General features: G+C 41.5%; 6 non-coding genes across 6 annotated transcripts; all 6 read right to left on the bottom strand.

The window, feature by feature from the left end:
• Positions 1–790: 790 nt before the first annotated feature.
• On the bottom strand, positions 791–863 carry trnam-cau (transfer RNA methionine (anticodon CAU)). The gene has a single exon. It is a non-coding gene; the product is annotated as a tRNA-Met (tRNA).
• A 2461-nt stretch (positions 864–3324) lies between these two features.
• On the bottom strand, positions 3325–3397 carry trnam-cau (transfer RNA methionine (anticodon CAU)). The gene has a single exon. It is a non-coding gene; the product is annotated as a tRNA-Met (tRNA).
• Positions 3398–5859: 2462 nt separating this feature from the next.
• On the bottom strand, positions 5860–5932 carry trnam-cau (transfer RNA methionine (anticodon CAU)). Its single transcript has one exon. It is a non-coding gene; the product is annotated as a tRNA-Met (tRNA).
• A 2454-nt stretch (positions 5933–8386) lies between these two features.
• trnam-cau (transfer RNA methionine (anticodon CAU)) lies at positions 8387–8459 on the bottom strand. Its single transcript has one exon. It is a non-coding gene; the product is annotated as a tRNA-Met (tRNA).
• Positions 8460–10912: 2453 nt separating this feature from the next.
• trnam-cau (transfer RNA methionine (anticodon CAU)) lies at positions 10913–10985 on the bottom strand. Its single transcript has one exon. It is a non-coding gene; the product is annotated as a tRNA-Met (tRNA).
• Positions 10986–13449: 2464 nt separating this feature from the next.
• Positions 13450–13522, bottom strand: trnam-cau (transfer RNA methionine (anticodon CAU)). The gene has a single exon. It is a non-coding gene; the product is annotated as a tRNA-Met (tRNA).
• Between the last annotated feature and the right edge of the window lie 1618 nt (positions 13523–15140).

The following is a 15140-nucleotide window of genomic DNA, read 5'->3' as shown; positions in this document are numbered from 1 at the left end:
CATCCACTGTGATATGTGATTGAAACAACGAGATTGCAAGCGCCCATGTGCATCATTTTTACTTCTCGGGTTCAAGTCACAGACAGACTGTGGTCAAAAAGTAGGGAGTTATCAGGGCCAGGTGCCAGGGGTGATACATGTAAGGTACACGCAATAACGCCGAGCTATAGCCTCCACTATGCTGAGTGTTGCTTTGTGGGTACAGCGACTAAATTAAGACATGTTGAAGTCAATCAATCAATGAATAAATACATGTCCATTGATTTATGTATTGATGTATTTCTTTCAACATTGAATTCTTTGTGTAATGTCGTTTTCAACACAGTCCTCAACTCTTGTTGTCCTTGTCGCCAGCACGGGTAAGTGTGTGCTCCTGAGTGGTAAAAGGACCCTTGTCAGAGGTGGGATTCAAAGCCAAGCCTCTACAGGAGACGATGACCTGCACGCAGCACCTTACACCACTCGGCCATCCTGACTTGTGCTGCAGTGATCAAATTGAGTCGTTGCCGACGTCATGGAAAACAATGAACTTTTCAATGACTGTGTTCTGCCAGGGCTTCCTTCACTTTGACTTTTGGGATCACGACGTCATCTCACCAATGGCCGAAATAGCTCAGTTGGGGGAGCGATAGACTGAACATCTAAAGGTCCCTTGTTCCATCCCAGGATTTGGCATTTTGCCATGAATTTCTTCAGACAGCGCAAGCAACCACTTTATTGCACAGGTGTGCGCCTTTTTTCTGCAGCTGGAGATCAGTGTGGTAGAACTCAAAGATAATGGGAGCGTGCTTGCCCCGTGTGAGGGTCGAACTCACCACCTTCAGATTATGTGACTGGCACGCTACCTACTGCGCCAACGAGGCACGGCATGGCCAGCTCCCTCTACTCCAACTGACCTCTTAGCATGACAACCACTCCGATGAACATTCGTGAACACATATTTTCCCCGAATGACAACCATGCGCCTGTGATGTAGTGATTAGCTAGGTATGTATTAAGCAGTTCGACTGCAGATTATTACAGATAATTATTAAAAGACCATTGTGCCCCAGGGGACGCGTTTTATATGTCTTGTGCATTTGCTTCGGTGACAGAATCTAGAGCTTCCCCGCAGCGCCAGTGGTGTAGTGGTATCATACAAGGTTCCTGTTCTTGTGAGTTGCGTTCGATTTCTGGCTAGCGTATGCCACACAGCCTACTGTCTTACTTGCTTTGATTACCCTTGTCATTTCATTTTTTTCTTCATTCCAGAATACAGCGGCTAGACTTTTCTTCGGCAATTCATTGGACCATTTCTTTCTTTTGAGGTTATTCAATTTCAAGAACACAAAGACCATACTTTCTGGGAGTTATATTTCAGAAATAAAACGAGACACTCTCAAACTTTGTATCTCCTTCAACAACAAACAAACAAGCCAAAAGAGAAGGAAAAGAGCAGTGTTTGGGGTCGTTACTCACAAAAAGTAATGTCTTACATTGTACTCGTTACTCAAATCAAAAGTAACTAAACACTTTACTTATTACTTCCTGGATAATGTAATTAGTTACTTTACTTTTACATTACTCTGCATTACACCCCAAACGTTGCGGGACCTCAATAAACAATTTCAAAGCTACACCAACACAAGCAGTTGATAATGACAGAGACATACTGTTATCTTTTGTTGTTTTAATAAAGCGCCACAGGAAAACCAGGCCAGTGTCGGAAACCCACCCCCTGTTGTGGGAGGAGCGGAGCGATTGTGGGTTTGGTTTTGTGTTTCGTTTTAAAAATGAAGACAGAAAGCAACACTACGAGCGATAGAGCCTGGTGTGGAAAGGACTTTTGTGGCTGTTTTATTCTTTGTGCTTTAGATGATTGGAGACAGCATAATAAATACACGTTTCTGTTAAGAGATATTAGCAGTAGCTAAATGTGTATAGACAACATTATACTCAGACAAGCATTACGTTACCATAAGAAAACGTGCAACACTAAAATACATCTTTGCTATTTATTTTTATTATTGTTATTATTGTAATCATCATCAAGATATGTGCTAGTAGATCTGCATCTTAAATGTCTCAACTTGACTCCTTTAACTTATTACTCTTACTACAGATTTGTAACTGCAAACGACAGTTTTTCTAATATTTTTATTGTACGACATAGACGTCCTTATCGTCCTTATTTAGACCATATCGTTACAATGTGTAATGCAGTAACGAGAACAAAAAAAAGGAATCAGTAACTGTAATATTATTTCTCCTTTTGGAACCATACCACGTTATGTTACTCGTTACTACCAAAAGTAATAACATTACTGTAATGCGTTACTTAGTAACGCGTTACCCACAACCCTGGAAAAGAGTTGCACTGTCGTTTCTTGAATCTCAGGGCATTCTAAATCTGTTTCGGAGGCGTTCCCCAAAGGCACAATATGTGGATGATATGGGCAAAAAGAAGGAGAAAAAGCTACTGTGCGCTAGATGACATGTAAAGCAAGGAACACATTCGTTAATGTCCCAGCAATCTCCGAGAAACACCGTGTGTACGCATCCACTGTGATATGTGATTGAAACAACGAGATTGCAAGCGCCCATGTGCATCATTTTTACTTCTCGGGTTCAAGTCACAGACAGACTGTGGTCAAAAAGTAGGGAGTTATCAGGGCCAGGTGCCAGGGGTGATACATGTAAGGTACACGCAATAACGCCGAGCTATAGCCTCCACTATGCTGAGTGTTGCTTTGTGGGTACAGCGACTAAATTAAGACATGTTGAAGTCAATCAATCAATGAATAAATACATGTCCATTGATTTATGTATTGATGTATTTCTTTCAACATTGAATTCTTTGTGTAATGTCGTTTTCAACACAGTCCTCAACTCTTGTTGTCCTTGTCGCCAGCACGGGTAAGTGTGTGCTCCTGAGTGGTAAAAGGACCCTTGTCAGAGGTGGGATTCAAAGCCAAGCATCTACAGGAGACGATGACCTGCACGCAGCACCTTACACCACTCGGCCATCCTGACTTGTGCTGCAGTGATCAAATTGAGTCGTTGCCGACGTCATGGAAAACAATGAACTTTTCAATGACTGTTCTGCCAGGGCTTCCTTCACTTTGACTTTTGGGATCACGACGTCATCTCACCAATGGCCGAAATAGCTCAGTTGGGGGAGCGATAGACTGAACATCTAAAGGTCCCTTGTTCCATCCCAGGATTTGGCATTTTGCCATGAATTTCTTCAGACAGCGCAAGCAACCACTTTATTGCACAGGTGTGCGCCTTTTTTCTGCAGCTGGAGATCAGTGTGGTAGAACTCAAAGATAAAGGAAGAGTGCTTGCCCCGTGTGAGGGTCGAACTCACCACCTTCAGATTATGAGACTGACGCGCTACCTACTGCGCCAACGAGGCACGGCATGGCCAGCTACCTCTACTCCAACTGACCTCTTAGCATGACAACCACTCCGATGAACATTCGTGAACACATATTTTCCCCGAATGACAACCATGCGCCTGTGATGTAGTGATTAGCTAGGTACGTATTAAGCAGTTCGACTGCAGATTATTACAGATAATTATTAAAAGACCATTGTGCCCCAGGGGACGCGTTTTATATGTCTTGTGCATTTGCTTCGGTGACAGAATCTAGAGCTTCCCCGCAGCGCCAGTGGTGTAGTGGTATCATACAAGGTTCCTGTTCTTGTGAGTTGCGTTCGATTTCTGGCTAGCGTATGCCACACAGCCTACTGTCTTACTTGCTTTGATTACCCTTGTCATTTCATTTTTTTCTTCATTCCAGAATACAGCGGCTAGACTTTTCCTCGGCAATTCATTGGACCATTTCTTTCTTTTGAGGTTATTCAATTTCAAGAACACAAAGACCATACTTTCTGGGAGTTATATTTCAGAAATAAAACGAGACACTCTCAAACTTTGCATCTCCTTCAACAACAAACAAACAAGCCAAAAGAGAAGGAAAAGAGCAGTGTTGGGGTCGTTTCTCACAAAAAGTAATGTCTTACATTGTACTCGTTACTCAAATCAAAAGTAACTAAACACTTTACTTATTACTTCCTGGATAATGTAATTAGTTACTTTACTTTTACATTACTCTGCATTACACCCCAAACGTTGCGGGACCTCAATAAACAATTTCAAAGCTACACCAACACAAGCAGTTGATAATGACAGAGACATACTGTTATCTTTTGTTGTTTTAATAAAGCGCCACAGGAAAACCAGGCCAGTGTCGGAAGTCCACCCCCTGTTGTGGGAGGAGCGGAGCGATTGTGGGTTTGGTTTTGTGTTTCATTTTAAAAATGAAGACAGAAAGCAACACTACGAGCGATAGAGCCTGCTGTGGAAAGGACTTTTGTGGCTGTTTTATTCTTTGTGCTTTAGATGATTGGAGACAGCATAATAAATACACGTTTCTGTTAAGAGATATTAGCAGTAGCTAAACGTGTATAGACAACATTATACTCAGACAAGCATTACGTTACCATAAGAAAACGTGCAACACTAAAATACATCTTTGCTATTTATTTTTATTATTGTTATTATTGTAATCATCATCAAGATATGTGCTAGTAGATCTGCATCTTAAATGTCTCAACTTGACTCCTTTAACTTATTACTCTTACTACAGATTTGTAACTGCAAACGACAGTTTTTCTAATATTTTTAATGTACGACATAGACGTCCTTATCGTCCTTATTAAGACCATATCGTTACAATGTGTAATGCAGTAATGAGAACAAAATAAAGGAATCAGTAACTGTAATATTATTACTCCTTTTGGAACCATACCACGTTACGTTACTCGTTACTACCAAAAGTAATAACATTACTGTAATGCGTTACTTAGTAACGCGTTACCCACAACCCTGGAAAAGAGTTGCACTGTCGTTTCTTGAATCTCAGAGCATTCTAAATCTGTTTCGGAGGCGTTCCCCAAAGGCACAATATGTGGATGATATGGGCAAAAAGAAGGAGAAAAAGCTACTGTGCGCTAGATGACATGTAAAGCAAGGAACACATTCGTTACTGTCCCAGCAATCTCCGAGAAACACCGTGTGTACGCATCCACTGTGATATGTGATTGAAACAACGAGATTGCAAGCGCCCATGTGCATCATTTTTACTTCTCGGGTTCAAGTCACAGACAGACTGTGGTCAAAAAGTAGGGAGTTATCAGGGCCAGGTGCCAGGGGTGATACATGTAAGGTACACGCAATAACGCCGAGCTATAGCCTCCACTATGCTGAGTGTTGCTTTGTGGGTACAGCGACTAAATTAAGACATGTTGAAGTCAATCAATCAATGAATAAATACATGTCCATTGATTTATGTATTGATGTATTTCTTTCAACATTGAATTCTTTGTGTAATGTCGTTTTCAACACAGTCCTCAACTCTTGTTGTCCTTGTCGCCAGCACGGGTAAGTGTGTGCTCCTGAGTGGTAAAAGGACCCTTGTCAGAGGTGGGATTCAAAGCCAAGCATCTACAGGAGACGATGACCTGCACGCAGCACCTTACACCACTCGGCCATCCTGACTTGTGTTGCGGTGATCAAATTGAGTCGTTGCCGACGTCATGGAAAACAATGAACTTTTCAATGACTGTGTTCTGCCAGGGCTTCCTTCACTTTGACTTTTGGGATCACGACGTCATCTCACCAATGGCCGAAATAGCTCAGTTGGGGGAGCGATAGACTGAACATCTAAAGGTCCCTTGTTCCATCCCAGGATTTGGCATTTTGCCATGAATTTCTTCAGACAGCGCAAGCAACCACTTTATTGCACAGGTGTGCGCCTTTTTTCTGCAGCTGGAGATCAGTGTGGTAGAACTCAAAGATAAAGGAAGAGTGCTTGCCCCGTGTGAGGGTCGAACTCACCACCTTCAGATTATGAGACTGACGCGCTACCTACTGCGCCAACGAGGCACGGCATGGCCAGCTCCCTCTACTCCAACTGACCTCTTAGCATGACAACCACTCCGATGAACATTCGTGAACACATATTTTCCCCGAATGACAACCATGCGCCTGTGATGTAGTGATTAGCTAGGTACGTATTAAGCAGTTCGACTGCAGATTATTACAGATAATTATTAAAAGACCATTGTGCCCCAGGGGACGCGTTTTATATGTCTTGTGCATTTGCTTCGGTGACAGAATCTAGAGCTTCCCCGCAGCGCCAGTGGTGTAGTGGTATCATACAAGGTTCCTGTTCTTGTGAGTTGCGTTCGATTTCTGGCTAGCGTATGCCACACAGCCTACTGTCTTACTTGCTTTGATTGCCCTTGTCATTTCATTTTTTTCTTCATTCCAGAATACAGCGGCTAGACTTTTCTTCGGCAATTCATTGGACCATTTCTTTCTTTTGAGGTTATTCAATTTCAAGAACACAAAGACCATACTTTCTGGGAGTTATATTTCAGAAATAAAACGAGACACTCTCAAACTTTGTATCTCCTTCAACAACAAACAAACAAGCCAAAAGAGAAGGAAAAGAGCAGTGTTTGGGGTCGTTACTCACAAAAAGTAATGTCTTACATTGTACTCGTTACTCATATCAAAAGTAACTAAACACTTTACTTATTACTTCCTGGAGAATGTAATTAGTTACTTTACTTTTACATTACTCTGCATTACACCCCAAACGTTGCGGGACCTCAATAAACAATTTCAAAGCTACACCAACACAAGCAGTTGATAATGACAGAGACATACTGTTATCTTTTGTTGTTTTAATAAAGCGCCACAGGAAAACCAGGCCAGTGTCGGAAGTCCACCCCCTGTTGTGGGAGGAGCGGAGCGATTGTGGGTTTGGTTCTGTGTTTCGTTTTAAAAATGAAGACAGAAAGCAACACTACGAGCGATAGAGCCTGGTGTGGAAAGGACTTTTGTGGCTGTTTTATTCTTTGTGCTTTAGATGATTGGAGACAGCATAATAAATACACGTTTCTGTTAAGAGATATTAGCAGTAGCTAAACGTGTATAGACAACATTATACTCAGACAAGCATTACGTTACCATAAGAAAACGTGCAACACTAAAATACATCTTTGCTATTTATTTTTATTATTGTTATTATTGTAATCATCATCAAGATATGTGCTAGTAGATCTGCATCTTAAATGTCTCAACTTGACTCCTTTAACTTATTACTCTTACTACAGATTTGTAACAGCAAACAACAGTTTTTCTAATATTTTTAGTGTACGACATAGACGTCCTTATCGTCCTTATTAAGACCATATCTTTACAATGTGTAATGCAGTAACGAGAACAAAAAAAAGGAATCAGTAACTGTAATATTATTACTCCTTTTGGAACCATACCACGTTACGTTACTCGTTACTACCAAAAGTAATACCATACCGTTACTTAGTAACGCGTTACCCACAACCCTGGAAAAGAGTTGCACTGTCGTTTCTTGAATCTCAGAGCATTCTAAATCTGTTTCGGAGGCGTTCCCCAAAGGCACAATATGTGGATGATATGGGCAAAAAGAAGTAGAAAAAGCTACTGTGCGCTAGATGACATGTAAAGCAAGGAACACATTCGTTACTGTCCCAGCAATCTCCGAGAAACACCGTGTGTACGCATCCACTGTGATATGTGATTGAAACAACGAGATTGCAAGCGCCCATGTGCATCATTTTTACTTCTCGGGTTCAAGTCACAGACAGACTGTGGTCAAAAAGTAGGGAGTTATCAGGGCCAGGTGCCAGGGGTGATACATGTAAGGTACACGCAATAACGCCGAGCTATAGCCTCCACTATGCTGAGTGTTGCTTTGTGGGTACAGCGACTAAATTAAGACATGTTGAAGTCAATCAATCAATGAATAAATACATGTCCATTGATTTATGTATTGATGTATTTCTTTCAACATTGAATTCTTTGTGTAATGTCGTTTTCAACACAGTCCTCTACTCTTGTTGTCCTTGTCGCCAGCACGGGTAAGTGTGTGCTCCTGAGTGGTAAAAGGACCCTTGTCAGAGGTGGGATTCAAGCCAAGCCTCTACAGGAGATGATGACCTGCACGCAGCACCTTACACCACTCGGCCATCCTGACTTGTGTTGCAGTGATCAAATTGAGTCGTTGCCGACGTCATGGAAAACAATGAACTTTTCAATGACTGTGTTCTGCCAGGGCTTCCTTCACTTTGACTTTTGGGATCACGACGTCATCTCACCAATGGCCGAAATAGCTCAGTTGGGGCAGCGATAGACTGAACATCTAAAGGTCCCTTGTTCCATCCCAGGATTTGGCATTTTGCCATGAATTTCTTCAGACAGCGCAAGCAACCACTTTATTGCACAGGTGTGCGCCTTTTTTCTGCAGCTGGAGATCAGTGTGGTAGAACTCAAAGATAAAGGAAGAGTGCTTGCCCCGTGTGAGGGTCGAACTCACCACCTTCAGATTATGAGACTGACGCGCTACCTACTGCGCCAACGAGGCACGGCATGGCCAGCTCCAACTGACCTCTTAGCATGACAACCACTCCGATGAACATTCGTGAACACATATTTTCCCCGAATGACAACCATGCGCCTGTGATGTAGTGATTAGCTAGGTACGTATTAAGCAGTTCGACTGCAGATTATTACAGATAATTATTAAAAGACCATTGTGCCCCAGGGGACGCGTTTTATATGTCTTGTGCATTTGCTTCGGTGACAGAATCTAGAGCTTCCCCGCAGCGCCAGTGGTGTAGTGGTATCATACAAGGTTCCTGTTCTTGTGAGTTGCGTTCGATTTCTGGCTAGCGTATGCCACACAGCCTACTGTCTTACTTGCTTTGATTGCCCTTGTCATTTCATTTTTTTCTTCATTCCAGAATACAGCGGCTAGACTTTTCTTCGGCAATTCATTGGACCATTTCTTTCTTTTGAGGTTATTCAATTTCAAGAACACAAAGACCATACTTTCTGGGAGTTATATTTCAGAAATAAAACGAGACACTCTCAAACTTTGTATCTCCTTCAACAACAAACAAACAAGCCAAAAGAGAAGGAAAAGAGCAGTGTTTGGGGTCGTTACTCACAAAAAGTAATGTCTTACATTGTACTCGTTACTCATATCAAAAGTAACTAAACACTTTACTTATTACTTCCTGGAGAATGTAATTAGTTACTTTACTTTTACATTACTCTGCATTACACCCCAAACGTTGCGGGACCTCAATAAACAATTTCAAAGCTACACCAACACAAGCAGTTGATAATGACAGAGACATACTGTTATCTTTTGTTGTTTTAATAAAGCGCCACAGGAAAACCAGGCCAGTGTCGGAAGTCCACCCCCTGTTGTGGGAGGAGCGGAGCGATTGTGGGTTTGGTTTTGTGTTTCGTTTTAAAAATGAAGACAGAAAGCAACACTACGAGCGATAGAGCCTGGTGTGGAAAGGACTTTTGTGGCTGTTTTATTCTTTGTGCTTTAGATGATTGGAGACAGCATAATAAATACACGTTTCTGTTAAGAGATATTAGCAGTAGCTAAACGTGTATAGACAACATTATACTCAGACAAGCATTACGTTACCATAAGAAAACGTGCAACACTAAAATACATCTTTGCTATTTATTTTTATTATTGTTATTATTGTAATCATCATCAAGATATGTGCTAGTAGATCTGCATCTTAAATGTCTCAACTTGACTCCTTTAACTTATTACTCTTACTACAGATTTGTAACTGCAAACGACAGTTTTTCTAATATTTTTAATGTACGACATAGACGTCCTTATCGTCCTTATTAAGACCATATCGTTACAATGTGTAATGCAGTAACGAGAACAAAAAAAAGGAATCAGTAACTGTAATATTATTACTCCTTTTGGAACCATACCACGTTACGTTACTCGTTACTACCAAAAGTAATAACATTACTGTAATGCGTTACTTAGTAACGCGTTACCCACAACCCTGGAAAAGAGTTGCACTGTCGTTTCTTGAATCTCAGAGCATTCTAAATCTGTTTCGGAGGCGTTCCCCAAAGGCACAATATGTGGATGATATGGGCAAAAAGAAGGAGAAAAAGCTACTGTGCGCTAGATGACATGTAAAGCAAGGAACACATTCGTTACTGTCCCAGCAATCTCCGAGAAACACCGTGTGTACGCATCCACTGTGACATGTGATTGAAACAACGAGATTGCAAGCGCCCATGTGCATCATTTTTACTTCTCGGGTTCAAGTCACAGACAGACTGTGGTCAAAAAGTAGGGAGTTATCAGGGCCAGGTGCCAGGGGTGATACATGTAAGGTACACGCAATAACGCCGAGCTATAGCCTCCACTATGCTGAGTGTTGCTTTGTGGGTACAGCGACTAAATTAAGACATGTTGAAGTCAATCAATCAATGAATAAATACATGTCCATTGATTTATGTATTGATGTATTTCTTTCAACATTGAATTCTTTGTGTAATGTCGTTTTCAACACAGTCCTCAACTCTTGTTGTCCTTGTCGCCAGCACGGGTAAGTGTGTGCTCCTGAGTGGTAAAAGGACCCTTCTCAGAGGTGGGATTCAAGCCAAGCCTCTACAGGAGACGATGACCTGCACGCAGCACCTTACACCGCTCGGCCATCCTGACTTGTGTTGCAGTGATCAAATTGAGTTGTTGCCGACGTCATGGAAAACAATGAACTTTTCAATGACTGTGTTCTGCCAGGGCTTCCTTCACTTTGACTTTTGGGATCACGACGTCATCTCAGCAATGGCCGAAATAGCTCAGTTGGGGGAGCGATAGACTGAACATCTAAAGGTCCCTTGTTCCATCCCAGGATTCGGCATTTTGCCATGAATTTCCCCAGACAGCGCAAGCAACCACTTTATTGCACAGGTGTGCGCCTTTTTTCCGCAGCTGGAGATCAGCGTGGTAGAACTCAAAGATAAAGGAAGAGTGCTTGCCCCGTGTGAGGGTCAAACTCACCACCTTCAGATTATGAGACTGACGCGCTACCTACTGCGCCAACGAGGCACGGCATGGCCAGCTCCCTCTACTCCAACTGACCTCTTAGCATGACAACCACTCCGATGAACATTCGTGAACACATATTTTCCCCGAATGACAACCATGCGCCTGTGATGTAGTGATTAGCTAGGTACGTATTAAGCAGTTCGACTGCAGATTATTACAGATAATTATTAAAAGACCATTGTGCCCCAGGGGACGCGTTTTATATGTCTTGTGCATTTGCTTCGGTGACAGAATCTAGAGCTTCCCCGCAGCGCCAGTGGTGTAGTGGTATCATACAAGGTTCCTGTTCTTGTGAGTTGCGTTCGATTTCTGGCTAGCGTATGCCACACAGCCTACTGTCTTACTTGCTTTGATTGCCCTTGTCATTTCATTTTTTTCTTCATTCCAGAATACAGCGGCTAGACTTTTCTTCGGCAATTCATTGGACCATTTCTTTCTTTTGAGGTTATTCAATTTCAAGAACACAAAGACCATACTTTCTGGGAGTTATGTTTCAGAAATAAAACGAGACACTCTCAAACTTTGTATCTCCTTCAACAACAAACAAACAAGCCAAAAGAGAAGGAAAAGAGCAGTGTTTGGGGTCGTTACTCACAAAAAGTAATGTCTTACATTGTACTCGTTACTCATATCAAAAGTAACTAAACACTTTACTTATTACTTCCTGGAGAATGTAATTAGTTACTTTACTTTTACATTACTCTGCATTACACCCCAAACGTTGCGGGACCTCAATAAACAATTTCAAAGCTACACCAACACAAGCAGTTGATAATGACAGAGACATACTGTTATCTTTTGTTGTTTTAATAAAGCGCCACAGGAAAACCAGGCCAGTGTCGGAAGTCCACCCCCTGTTGTGGGAGGAGCGGAGCGATTGTGGGTTTGGTTCTGTGTTTCGTTTTAAAAATGAAGACAGAAAGCAACACTACGAGCGATAGAGCCTGGTGTGGAAAGGACTTTTGTGGCTGTTTTATTCTTTGTGCTTTAGATGATTGGAGACAGCATAATAAATACACGTTTCTGTTAAGAGATATTAGCAGTAGCTAAACGTGTATAGACAACATTATACTCAGACAAGCATTACGTTACCATAAGAAAACGTGCAACACTAAAATACATCTTTGCTATTTATTTTTATTATTGTTATTATTGTAATCATCATCAAGATATGTGCTAGTAGATCTGCATCTTAAATGTCTCAACTTGACTCCTTTAACTTATTACTCTTACTACAGATTTGTAACTGCAAACGACAGTTTTTCTAATATTTTTAATGTACGACATAGATGTCCTTATCGTCCTTATTAAGACCATATCGTTACAATGTGTAATGCAGTAACGAGAACAAAAAAAAGGAATCAGTAACTGTAATATTATTTCTCCTTTTGGAACCATACCACGTTACGTTACTCGTTACTACCAAAAGTAATAACATTACTGTAATGCGTTACTTAGTAACGCGTTACCCACAACCCTGGAAAAGAGTTGCACTGTCGTTTCTTGAATCTCAGAGCATTCTAAATCTGTTTCGGAGGCGTTCCCCAAAGGCACAATATGTGGATGATATGGGCAAAAAGAAGGAGAAAAAGCTACTGTGCGCTAGATGACATGTATAGCAAGGAACACATTCGTTACTGTCCCAGCAATCTCAGAGAAACACCGTGTGTACGCATCCACTGTGATATGTGATTGAAACAACGAGATTGCAAGCGCCTTATGTGCATCATTTTTACTTCTCGGGTTGAAGTCACAGACAGACTGTGGTCAAAAAGTAGGGAGTTATCAGGGCCAGGTGCCAGGGGTGATACATGTAAGGTACACGCAATAACGCCGAGCTATAGCCTCCACTATGCTGAGTGTTGCTTTGTGGGTACAGCGACTAAATTAAGACATGTTGAAGTCAATCAATCAATGAATAAATACATGTCCATTGATTTATGTATTGATGTATGTCTTTCAACATTGAATTCTTTGTGTAATGTCGTTTTCAACACAGTCCTCAACTCTTGTTGTCCTTGTCGCCAGCACGGGTAAGTGTGTGCTCCTGAGTGGTAAAAGGACCCTTGTCAGAGGTGGGATTCAAAGCCAAGCCTCTACAGGAGACGATGACCTGCACGCAGCACCTTACACCACTCGGCCATCCTGACTTGTGCTGCAGTGATCAAATTGAGTCGTTGCCGACGTCATGGAAAACAATGAACTTTTCAATGACTGTGTTCTGCCAGGGCTTCCTTCACTTTGACTTTTGGGATCACGACGTCATCTCACCAATGGCCGAAATAGCTCAGTTGGAGGAGCGATAGACTGAACATCTAAAGGTCCCTTGTTCCATCCCAGGATTTGGCATTTTGCCATGAATTTCTTCAGACAGCGCAAGCAACCACTTTATTGCACAGGTGTGCACCTTTTTTCTGCAGCTGGAGATCAGTGTGGTAGAACTCAAAGATAAAGGTAGAGTGCTTGCCCCGTGTGAGGGTCGAACTCACCACCTTCAGATTATGAGACTGACGCGCTACCTACTGCGCCAACGAGGCACGGCATGGCCAGCTCCCTCTACTCCAACTGACCTCTTAGCATGACAACCACTCCGATGAACATTCGTGAACACATATTTTCCCCGAATGACAACCATGCGCCTGTGATGTAGTGATTAGCTAGGTACGTATTAAGCAGTTCGACTGCAGATTATTACAGATAATTATTAAAAGACCATTGTGCCCCAGGGGACGCGTTTTATATGTCTTGTGCATTTGCTTCGGTGACAGAATCTAGAGCTTCCCCGCTGCACCAGTGGTGTAGTGGTATCATACAAGGTTCCTGTTCTTGTGAGTTGCGTTCGATTTCTGGCTAGCGTATGCCACACAGCCTACTGTCTTACTTGCTTTGATTGCCCTTGTCATTTCATTTTTTTCTTCATTCCAGAATACAGCGGCTAGACTTTTCTTCGGCAATTCATTGGACCATTTCTTTCTTTTGAGGTTATTCAATTTCAAGAACACAAAGACCATACTTTCTGGGAGTTATATTTCAGAAATAAAACGAGACACTCTCAAACTTTGTATCTCCTTCAACAACAAACAAACAAGCCAAAAGAGAAGGAAAAGAGCAGTGTTGGGGTCGTTACTCACAAAAAGTAATGTCTTACATTGTACTCGTTACTCATATCAAAAGTAACTAAACACTTTACTTATTACTTCCTGGAGAATGTAATTAGTTACTTTACTTTTACATTACTCTGCATTACACCCCAAACGTTGCGGGACCTCAATAAACAATTTCAAAGCTACACCAACACAAGCAGTTGATAATGACAGAGACATACTGTTATCTTTTGTTGTTTTAATAAAGCGCCACAGGAAAACCAGGCCAGTGTCGGAAGTCCACCCCCTGTTGTGGGAGGAGCGGAGCGATTGTGGGTTTGGTTTTGTGTTTCGTTTTAAAAATGAAGACAGAAAGCAACACTACGAGCGATAGAGCCTGGTGTGGAAAGGACTTTTGTGGCTGTTTTATTCTTTGTGCTTTAGATGATTGGAGACAGCATAATAAATACACGTTTCTGTTAAGAGATATTAGCAGTAGCTAAACGTGTATAGACAACATTATACTCAGACAAGCATTACGTTACCATAAGAAAACGTGCAACACTAAAATACATCTTTGCTATTTATTTTTATTATTGTTATTATTGTAATCATCATCAAGATATGTGCTAGTAGATCTGCATCTTAAATGTCTCAACTTGACTCCTTTAACTTATTACTCTTACTACAGATTTGTAACTGCAAACGACAGTTTTTCTAATATTTTTAATGTATGACATAGACGTCCTTATCGTCCTTATTAAGACCATATCGTCACAATGTGTAATGCAGTAACGAGAACAAAAAAAGGAATCAGTAACTGTAATATTATTACTCCTTTTGGAAACATACCACATTACGTTACTCGTTACTACCAAAAGTAATAACATTACTGTAATGCGTTACTTAGTAACGCGTTACCCACAACCCTGGAAAAGAGTTGCACTGTCGTTTCTTGAATCTCAGAGCATTCTAAATCTGTTTCAGAGGCATTCCCCAAAGGCACAATATGTGGATGATATGGGCAAAAAGAAGGAGAAAAAGCTACTGTGCGCTAGATGACATGTAAAGC

The sequence above is a fragment of the Amia ocellicauda genome, chromosome 14, assembly GCF_036373705.1.
Source record: "Amia ocellicauda isolate fAmiCal2 chromosome 14, fAmiCal2.hap1, whole genome shotgun sequence".
NCBI lineage: Eukaryota > Metazoa > Chordata > Actinopteri > Amiiformes > Amiidae > Amia > Amia ocellicauda.
This window is presented reverse-complemented; position numbering and strand designations above follow the sequence as displayed.